General features: G+C 37.8%; 1 pseudogene; it reads right to left on the reverse strand.

The window, feature by feature from the left end:
• Positions 1-800: 800 nt before the first annotated feature.
• Positions 801-2,711, reverse strand: LOC120359591 (annotated as a pseudogene).
• Between the last annotated feature and the right edge of the window lie 7,558 nt (positions 2,712-10,269).

The following is a 10,269-nucleotide window of genomic DNA, read 5'->3' on the forward strand; positions in this document are numbered from 1 at the left end:
ATGATTACTGAGGAAAGAGGAAAGAAATAGTAAAAGAAATCTGTAGGGACGAGGTGTTGGAAGGAATAATTAGGAACAAATACGAATATTTCATCTTGCAGGTCTAAGGAGCAAGGCATCTAAATTTACGTAGACATTTAAAGAAAATTCAGAGAAAAAATCGAGAATTGTTTTAAATAGAAATTGCTCTATTAATTCGAAGAAGGAATTTTGATATCCATAATATCCTGGGCGAGGAAATGGGATATGAACTCATTAGTAATCAATTTTTAGAGGAAGATGTAAAGGGAAGAAAGAAGGAAAGAATGAATGGTGACTTACTATTTTTCGTGTATCGCGGAACTCTCAAACAAATCCCGGACTTCTAGCTGTTCACAAGTATGGTAGTAGCCAACGGGTTGTTGATTGTCAGTCGTGTTAAGGTCCGCTTACAGTAGATGTCTAGGTCCAGTGCCGGTTTTAGCAATATTGGCGCCCTGGGCAAGACTATCGTGGCGCCCATTCAAAGACTTGAAATTTTGCTAATAAAGTCCTTCTACCTTTTGGGGGTTTTCGATATAACTAATTACGAATCTCAACGGAATCTGTAGTTAGATTGTAAAAATTTTTAGACTACATAGTAGCTTCACTAATCTAAACGGATATAAACGAATAAACGCATATAAAAATTCAGAGAACTTTCCTTTAGCTTTACCCAGAGCTAACGACGTGGTCGTAGAAAGTTTTGTAGCTCGTTTTTTGTTTTTGTTTGTTTATATTTATATATTTTTTTAAATTTTTATTTTTTGTTTTTTTCTGGTCTATTAAAGGACAGAGCTTAAACTAGAATTTTTGGGAGATTAGGGAAGTCTAATAAAATTTCACTTTTCGGTCCTTTTTATCGGCAAACACTCGAATCAAATCGGCGAAATTCAAGTTTGCGGCAATTTCATTTTCAATTGAAAGAGTAGCTAAGTTAGTAAGTCTTGTTTGTGAAATCGTTGATCGTAGATATGTCTTTATTAACTTGAGTTTCAAAAAACTGCGTTCTCCACTAGCTACCGTTACAGGTATAGTTACCAAAATGCGAAACGCAATCCATACATTTGGATACAGTTCGTAAATATTGCGCTGTTTAATAAAGTTTAAAACATAGATGGGAGTAATATTATCGTTATCTGGAAGAAAATTTTTAAGGCTTATGAGTTCATCACACAATAAATAACTATCTATATCGGAATCGGAACCAATAGTAAGTTTTAATTGGAGATCAGCACAAAATTTCAGAAGTTCATTTTTTTCAGGTATCTTTTCTACATTATACAAAAAAGACCATGTTTCTGAATAATCATGTAACTGTTTGAACCTTTTTGTCACTGGCATTAAAGAGGTGTCCAACAATTTATTAAAGAATTCAATTTCAAATTTTTTCTCTGGGGATTCGATTATAGGTTCGTTCGTGGCCATTTCATCAGCCTGGCGTTTTACACGTTGTACTTTTTTTATTGGCTTAAAAACAGCCTCGATTTGTAGTTCATTCGCCAGGTCACTAGCTATTGAAAGTGCTTTTTTGAAACCAGTTCTTTGGTATTCTTCTAAAAAATTACAACAGTTTTTCAGCATTTCTGTGCATTTACCAAGGTCCACGGTTTTTGATTGCATAGATTTACTTACGACATTGATTTGAAAAAAAATGTCGTACCAAACAACTAGGAAAACTATGAAACCAAAATCTTTCAAATGTTCTGCTAGAGTGATTGCCTCGTGCGAGATAGTAACATCACTTTTCTCAGTTGCGTTAGCCAAAGTAACTAAAACATGAACGTCACAAATTTGATAGCGGACTGCTTTTACACTGTTTATTTTTGCTTCCCAACATGTGTCACTCAGTTTTTTCAAACTGTAGAGTCCTAAGTGATCGGTTAAAATTTTCCATCGATTAACAGAAGCAGAAAAGAGTGTGAACAATCTCTGCAAAACCCCAAACAAAGTAACTGACTGACTCAACGTACCGACGATTTAGCAGCGTCACACAGTACAAGATTGTAGCTATGGCAGCCACACAAACAAAGCCAAAGAAAGCCAAGGGGTTTAAATCTAAGATTCTTTTTTGTACACTAATATTTTTTTCCAATGTTTGCTCCGTTATCGTACCCCTGACTCCTACAATTGTGCAGTTCAAGTCCGTGTTTATTTAGCACATTTAGAATTACTTCTGTAAGCCCTGCGCCACTAGAGTCACCTACAGGAACAAATTCTATGAAATGCTCTTTTATGCTTATATTGCCATTTAATAAGTCAGCGAATCGAATTGTTAAAAAAAGTTGTTCAATATGACTTATGTCTGAAGTGCAGTCAGCTATGATGGAATAATATTTGGAGTTTTTGGCTCTCGATACAATTTCAGAATTTACTTTTCCGCCCATCAGATCTATTAATTCATTTTGAATATACTTTCCGCAATAGTGGTCCAAAATATCATCCGCCATTGCCAACTTCAAGTGTTCTTCCATGATCGGATCAAACTTGCTACTAGTTGTACCAGTCCCAAAAACTTCCCATTGTTTGGTGTGTACAATTTGTCCGAGGTTCCTTTAAACGCTATATTATTTTCAGCGAGGTAAAGAACAATATTCATCAACCGAATCAAAACATTATTCCACCGCAATGTTTTTCTGCTAATCAATTTTTGTTCTTTGATCGTTCTTCCTCTCTTCAATCTCATTTCAACTTCAAACCACTGATGGTAAAATTTCTTATGGAATATGCTGTTTTTACGCATTTTCAGAATTTCAGACATATATTTCCACTTATTATATCCTTCAGACACTAAATTTGATGTCGATTGACTATCGAAAAGCCGAAAACAAAAAGAAAAAACCCGATCTTTAGAAATAGAGTAAACTAACCAACGACGTTGGATTGTTTCACTATTTGCAAGTTTTCTAGAGTAGTGAGAACTTGCGAAAAGACGACCGGTTTCATCTTTTGAAAAGTTATCTTGATCAATGTGAATCTGCGTTGGACCCATAGTTATCATATAGTCAATAGTTTTGCTATTCCGAATAGCCGGCCAAGTACCTACATCTGATAAATTTACTGTACTAAGCTCTAATGGTGCATTAGTAATTCCCGAAAATGACAATGGGTCATCAGGATTGTAAGGAAGCTTGGATATGGGAGTCAGGTCTGGTGAAATTTTACTTTCATTAGGGAGTTCATCAATTCTCGTTTCAGTTATGCTCTGAAGCTCAGTGCAGCGTTCTATTATTGACGTAGAGGCAGTAGAAGATGAAGCAACACCTTCTAAATTACCTTCATTTTCGTTTAGCTATTTTGTTTCAATATATTTATTGAGACTCATAAATTTTTTGGCTTGCTAAAACTTTTTTTCTTTTTCGGCCTTACGTTTTCGATATTCCAAACCAGATGGTTTTTTTTCAATCTATGGTCGGACATGTTAAAAAAAAATCTTTCTTACTAATTATAAAAGCAATCAAACGGTAAAAAAAACCGAAGCCTATAGACTTAGAGACCTTTAGAGGACCGTTCGAGTCCAAAATTCCAGATTCCAGACCGCATGCAAACAAGTAAACAAGTTCGTGCCGGTCGTGCCGCTCGAGCACCGGAGCTGCAGCGATCCCCACTACGCACGCTTTGCAGGTGATGGGAGCGTCCTACCAATCGTTCGCGTATACGCAGAGCGGTGAAAGGCGTCCGCGTGATAGGGAGCTGAGCATCAAGAGTGGCTACGAAGATCCGCACAAAGCGGAGAGCGCGATAGTCATGATAAATACAGATGTGAAATAAAAGAATCAAAAGATATATAAAGGTATAGAGAGCGCCCCGGCCCCCGAGGTATAACATAGTGAGGAGATATAGGTATTCTTGCATACTAGGGGGCACTAGAATCCTTCTAATAAGGCTGATATTCATAGTCTTCAAGACCGTTTAAATAATGTCTTAAGACGCTAATACGGCTCTGTGATTGGTTCATGACGTCTTAAGATTGAACTTAAAACGGTCTTAAATAACTATAAATACCGGCCTAAGAGTTGCGACATCTTCTTATTAGAGGGACTCTAGGGGGCACCGGGCAGCGGCGCCCCTACAGACCCGGCGCCCCAGGCAGTCGCCCAACCGCGCCCTACCCTAAAACCGGTACTGTCTAGGTCCGTGAGTAATATGTGGGCAGCTATGGGGCGTCAAAACAAATGACGTCACAGGGATAGGGGAAATGTGGGTCACACAGCAAGGGTCCTGGGTCCCAGACGGAGGAAGAGGGAAAAAGGTCTCACAACGGGGGTCCTGACCCTGACAAAAGGTAATAATTAGGTAATAATTAGGTGAAAATTAAGTGATAAGTAGGTGATAATTAGGTAAAATGGTGAGGAGGGGTGGGGCTCGGTTCTGTCTGGAGCGCTTTGAATGGTAGGCACGCGTGTGGCTGGGTGTCAGCCGGTGGGAGTAGAGCGTTCTGATTGGAAGTTCCCATGGCTGCCCAAGAGTTGATTGGTCGCTCCTATAGTTGCCCACGAGTTGATTGAAAGGAAATTGACATTTCGGGGGAAAAATTTGTTGGCTCCGCAAGGGTGGGGTAAGAAAAAAGATGAAGGAAAGTACTAGCGGGGGATTACGAATCAAAAATCGGTAACTCTTTCAAAGGTAAAAGAAAAACTTATTTTAAAAGAAAGGTAACAAAGAAATGCTATAAAGGAACAATACAAAATTTTTGTCATTACAGAATCTAATAAAACAAGAATAATTATATGTTTTGTAGATTCTGAGAGAATAATATATCTTTTCAAATAATTTCTTTTATATTAAATTTTGAAAAGCTACAAAAAGGAGAGTGATTTATGACAACTATAAACAATATAAAGTTTTTGTCTTTTTATGGATTTAACAAAACACGAATGAGTACGAGTTTCGATTTATAGTTTTAGAAAGTAAACTTTCTAAGGTTTCTTTTATATTAATTTTTGAATGTTACAAAAGGAGAATAATTTATGAGAACTAGGAACAATTTAAAGTTTTTGTCTTTTTATGGATTTAACAAAACATGAATGAGCATGAGTTTCGATTTATAGTTTTAGAAAATAAACTTTCAAAGGTTTCTTTTATATTAAATTTTGAATGTTACAAAAGGAAATTGATTTATTACTTTGCATTAGAATACATGGTAGGTGAAAGAAAATAAATTAGATTTGAAAGTAAAATATTTATTGTTACAATAAATTTTTATACATTTTTACTTTTTAAAAGTATAAGATTGAATACGTCGGCATATAATTGGTTTTTTCTCATATTTTCCTTTATTACAAAGAAAAAATTTATGAAATAATTTTACGATCAAACGATCGTTGTATGTGGATTCATTAGAAAATGATTTTAGAAATTGATTAAGATTATAACCGTTACACATAAAATATAGAAAAACGCAGCAGTATTGTCCGCAAGTTTGTGAAAGAATTCCTTATAGCCGAGTGATGTTCCATTGATACCGGACGGAGTTTCTTCGTAGTCGTTGGAGGAATCTTGAATCCAAGGGCGGTAATCCATAGCTATCGAAGTATGTTCCATTTCCGTGTTCGTCGACGTAAAAAGCGACTCAGTGTTCACCAGGTCGATTGTGATCGTCCGTGTTGGCGACGATAGCGCTCGACCTCGTCCACACTCTCGGTTTCTTGTCGGCTGGATGGACTCCTGCATATCCTACATCGAGTTGGCGTAAAGCATGTAAAATTTCCAACAAATTCATATGACGGATGTGAACGGTCGAACGAGATTACTCGAGTAATTTCTGAGTTTGCAATCTCATCTTGCTCCTTCTTTTCTTCGATTAATAGAATGTTTTTCTTCATCCACTCCTCGCAATTATGGGATATATTGAAACTCTGATTTATTGAAAAAATTTCACAATTTGATTGTTTTTCGATGTTACTTTTCTCGCGTTTGTCAGCAAAAAGATTTCTACGACTATTTTGCTCGTTTAACCAACATTTCAATTTATATGCATTACGTATCGCACAATGAAATTTCGCTTCTGCTCGAAATCCGTGACGAGTGCAACGATGACCGCTCTCCTTGGCATCGGGTAAATTTTTAAATGATGGAGAAATACCTTCCAGATTATATATGTTTCTGGAAAGTAGATTACTTAGGTATCGTACTTTTTCTTGTCCTCTGGTATAGATACGGGTTGCTTGACGTGTAATTTCTCGTAGATGTTGTTTAAAGTGCTCTAGACTAACTTCACCGTCGAGCCATTCGATGCCGTGATAATTTCGTGAAAGCCAAATGTTTTGTCGCTTTGAGCTCTCGGGTAAGTTGTCAAACGGATAAGTTGACATTATAATCTAGTGACCCAAGATTGGATTATTAATTGCTACAACTGCGATTTCTTTTGGAATAAACTTTTTCTCAGTATCACGAAAACTTTGAATGTCAATAATTATATTCATAGCTATATATGCTTCACTGACTCTTCAAGCAAATTTTCTACGGCAAAGTCTCATTTAAAACTGAATCTTTTTTTTGTCCCTTGAGTTTAAAAGAACATCGTATGGAAATAATATAAAAGGTAATGGTGGGGGAAATATTTTTCGTGCGCAGTTGTTGAATATTATCTTTGCACGTTATAAAGTTATCCGGAAAAATCGACGATAACTTGACGTGAAAAGTCGATTTCCAGAACATTATCGAATTCGGCATACACGATACAATTAACCGTCACATTAAGTGACTTTTCAAATCTCACTTCTAATTGCAAGCTTCCATGTTTCACGAGATTCCAATGCCCAGCGCAATTAGCTGATAAATTGGGAGTCAGATCAAACGCAAAGAGACAGTATCCGTTGGAGTAATCGTCTCTGCTTATAGAATTTCCCTCGTTCAAAAAATGTATGCCTGTTCCAGAAAAGAGTGTGTGATACACTTCGATGTAGAGTGGTTCCTCTATCGAAAAATTTGGCTGTAATGGTCTCCTTGGAATCTGCATTCCGTCAACGTACAACGAAAGGAAATTTATGCCATAATTTTTAAAGTTAAAAGGATTTAATTTTCTGTCTCTGTTAAATGCTTTGTTATCAATAAAGCCAATTATTATTCGTTTCGGTAGCTGACCAAGTATTACATTGTCTATTGATTCTCCCACGAGGCCAGAATGTATCGTAAATGTTTCGACCCTCGGGAGGGGATACTTTGCGGTAGTTTTACTCAACATTCTTGCATGCGCGAGTAATACTCCAGGGCTTATTTTTGCTCTTCTTACGAGTAAACTTGCGTCTAGAATAGGAATTTTTGACAAAGAATTATTTTCCATTAGACAAAATGAGTCTTTGGAACATACAAGTCTCATTCTAACTTCCACTTCGTTAATTAAGAATTTATCCTGATTGAAAACGTCGCAGTAAAGATGTCCTATGAGATCCAGAGCGCGCCCTCCCCTAATGTAACGTGCGCGTCTCAATAGAGCTTTATTTGGTGTTACGAAATCTACCAGTTGATCCAACCAGGAGAATCTGCGTCTCACAGACAAGACGTGAGATGGGAAGTTTTTGCAGGTGAAGCATAATTTAATAATGCCTCTATGTACGCGCGGTACGCGTAAGCGTTGTTTGGAGGCGATACGCGTTTTTGATTAAAATACACGTCGATTTGATTGAACATAGAATGCATCAAATGATTTACAGGTCCTAGATCGACCGTTGCGGGGGTAACGGGCGCGCCGGTACTGGTGGTGGCGGTGGTAACGTCTACCGTTTCTACGCGAATGCAAAGACTCAGCAATGTGTGTGTGAGATCCAGGTAGTCTTCGCCGTGACCGGGTATGACGAATTCTATTGGTGCATCGTCTGCGAGTGTTGTTACGGGTTTGTAATAAATCCATTGTGAGCTCTCAATACTAGTCTGGATAGGAGGTAAAATAAAAATATCAAGTTCACTTTTTAAGCACTCGCTTGAATGAGTATGGAGGAAGGACATGCTTGTCACACCTCGAACTATGAATTCTCAGTTTACACGAATATGTCAGATACAGTCCGCTTCTTCTTGCTGCTACGACGTTTTGTGGCAGATGATTTTTTAGTTTTTTGAGCTACTCCACGACTTTTCTTTTTCTTTGTCGTTAATCTTTTAACACACTTTCTGCGTACACTATTTTTCGATTTTCTTTTAACCTTACGTTTACGTTTACAAAGCGACGATCTTTCAGCGATGTAAAGATCGCGGTAACCAAGACGAAACTGAAGCGTTGGCGATTTTGCGGATATTTTATATCCCGACCCCCTCATCAAGTTTTTTATTTTTTCTTTGGCTTTTCTTTTGAGGTTATTCCGTGATTCTACAAAACGATTTTTGATCGACTCTTTCAACGGAGTATCGTTTTCGACATCCTCCATCACATTAATCCCCGCACGTAAAGCTTCCTTACCGACTGCGCGAGCATCACTTTTTAGATAAGGTAGAATTTTTCTAAATAATCCACCAAAAAAACTTTCAATTCCATGTCCACGTTGATAGGGTGAACCGACAAAAACTCGTGGATGTTCCCCACCACGTCCACTACCCCCTCCGCTCTGCGTCTCGTAATATTCTTCGTAGTCCATAGAAAATTAATTTTTGTCTCTCTCTCTCTCTCTCTCTCTCTCTTGTTTATCATAGAGTGACGTTTATTTTAGTTGTATTCAAATGTAAATTATCGAGCACGTCTAAAGTGCAATGTCATCGTCAGCATTCCCGATTCAAATGGTATTTTTTTCCCAAGCTGATCTCTTATATCTATTTCAATTCTTCAAAAACGTGTTTGACGCAACGGAATATAAAATGGAAGAGAGAAATGTTTCACCTGATTCGTCCCGTACGCGTAGTTACTCTCGCGTGACTCGACCGGGACTATTCGGAGAAGCGGAGTTTGTACGTCGCCTGTTATATAAGATTCACAGATATCACAATAGACGAACAGCTTATCCGGAATTCCGCGCCATAAGCTGCAAGGTTCTTTACTCTGGTAATATGCGATTCGTTCACTGTCTTCTTGTAATTTAAATCCGAGTTTTAGAAAAGTTGCGTTTTCTCCATTCTTTAGCATAATCTTATTAAAGAATAAATTATCTTTTATGCTTAATTCCGTTTCACATCTCAATATTCGTAAAAGATTATCTGAAAAGTTTATATAATGATTCATTCTACATTTTTTTACGTCGCAACTGAGACCTATTCCTAGTTTTCCACCATGTTCTTTTTGTATAAGTTCTTTTGTATCTCAAGGATAAGATCCTCGATATTTACGTAAATACCGCTGTGTATTGTTCTGTGATGCAACACATTTGTTGCATTCTGTATCTCATCGAACAAAATATCTTTCGGCCAACGGAAAAATGTGACCTCATTTTCAGGAAACTGACGTACGTGAAGAAAACTGCAGGGAAATTGAATCTCGCTTAGAGCGACTTCCCATTCCCCCTGCAATTCTACAGTTTGAGGTAATTCGGTGATGAAAGAAGAGGTAGTATTTTCCGGAAAATACTTCATACTGCTATTGCTTGGAAGAATCATGTGAAATTGCTCCGGTGGCGACATCTCGTAGTCGAGCTAAGCTCGAAGCTGGGATCCAAGAGTCGAATTTGCTAGGATAACCTCGCCAACTAACCAGTAGTTGTTTATTAGTTCCACGCCCCCTACTCTTTATCACACGATCGACGATAAACTCTTCCTCTTGTAGATCTTTATCAACTCTCCCCAATTCTTGCTCGTCAAAAATCCCGTCTATGACTTCTCCTGCTAAATCACTCAATTCGTACACACGTGGATTTCGCCATTCGAGAATACGGTGAATTCTAAATATCTCCTCACTCCAGTTTGCTTCGTATCTTTTCTCAAAGGTACCTTTCGCTCTACTGACGCGAACGAGATCACCGACGTGATATTTAGCCTTTTGCCTACGATTCTTGATTTTGTTAATGTCTTTCCATCGACGAGTTATATTTTCACGGGCGATACTTGCATTTTCTCTCGTAACAACAACAGGTTGCATTCTAGTGGTCGAATGACGAGTGTGATTGTACGCGTGCACGATATCTTGCAAAACATTAATATAACAGCGTGTGTTTTTATGAGTAAAATACCGCCACATCCGCTCCTTTAACGTTCTGTTGAAATGTTCGACGATGGCGGCTTTGATGTCAGGGTTGCGCGTTACTCTAAAACGTATATCGTTTTCTTCCAGAAACTTTTGCATCGCACGCCCAACAAATTCTTTACCCTTGTCGGTTTGCAGATATACGGGTA

The sequence above is a fragment of the Solenopsis invicta genome, chromosome 14 (assembly GCF_016802725.1).
Source record: "Solenopsis invicta isolate M01_SB chromosome 14, UNIL_Sinv_3.0, whole genome shotgun sequence".
Classification (NCBI taxonomy): domain Eukaryota; kingdom Metazoa; phylum Arthropoda; class Insecta; order Hymenoptera; family Formicidae; genus Solenopsis; species Solenopsis invicta.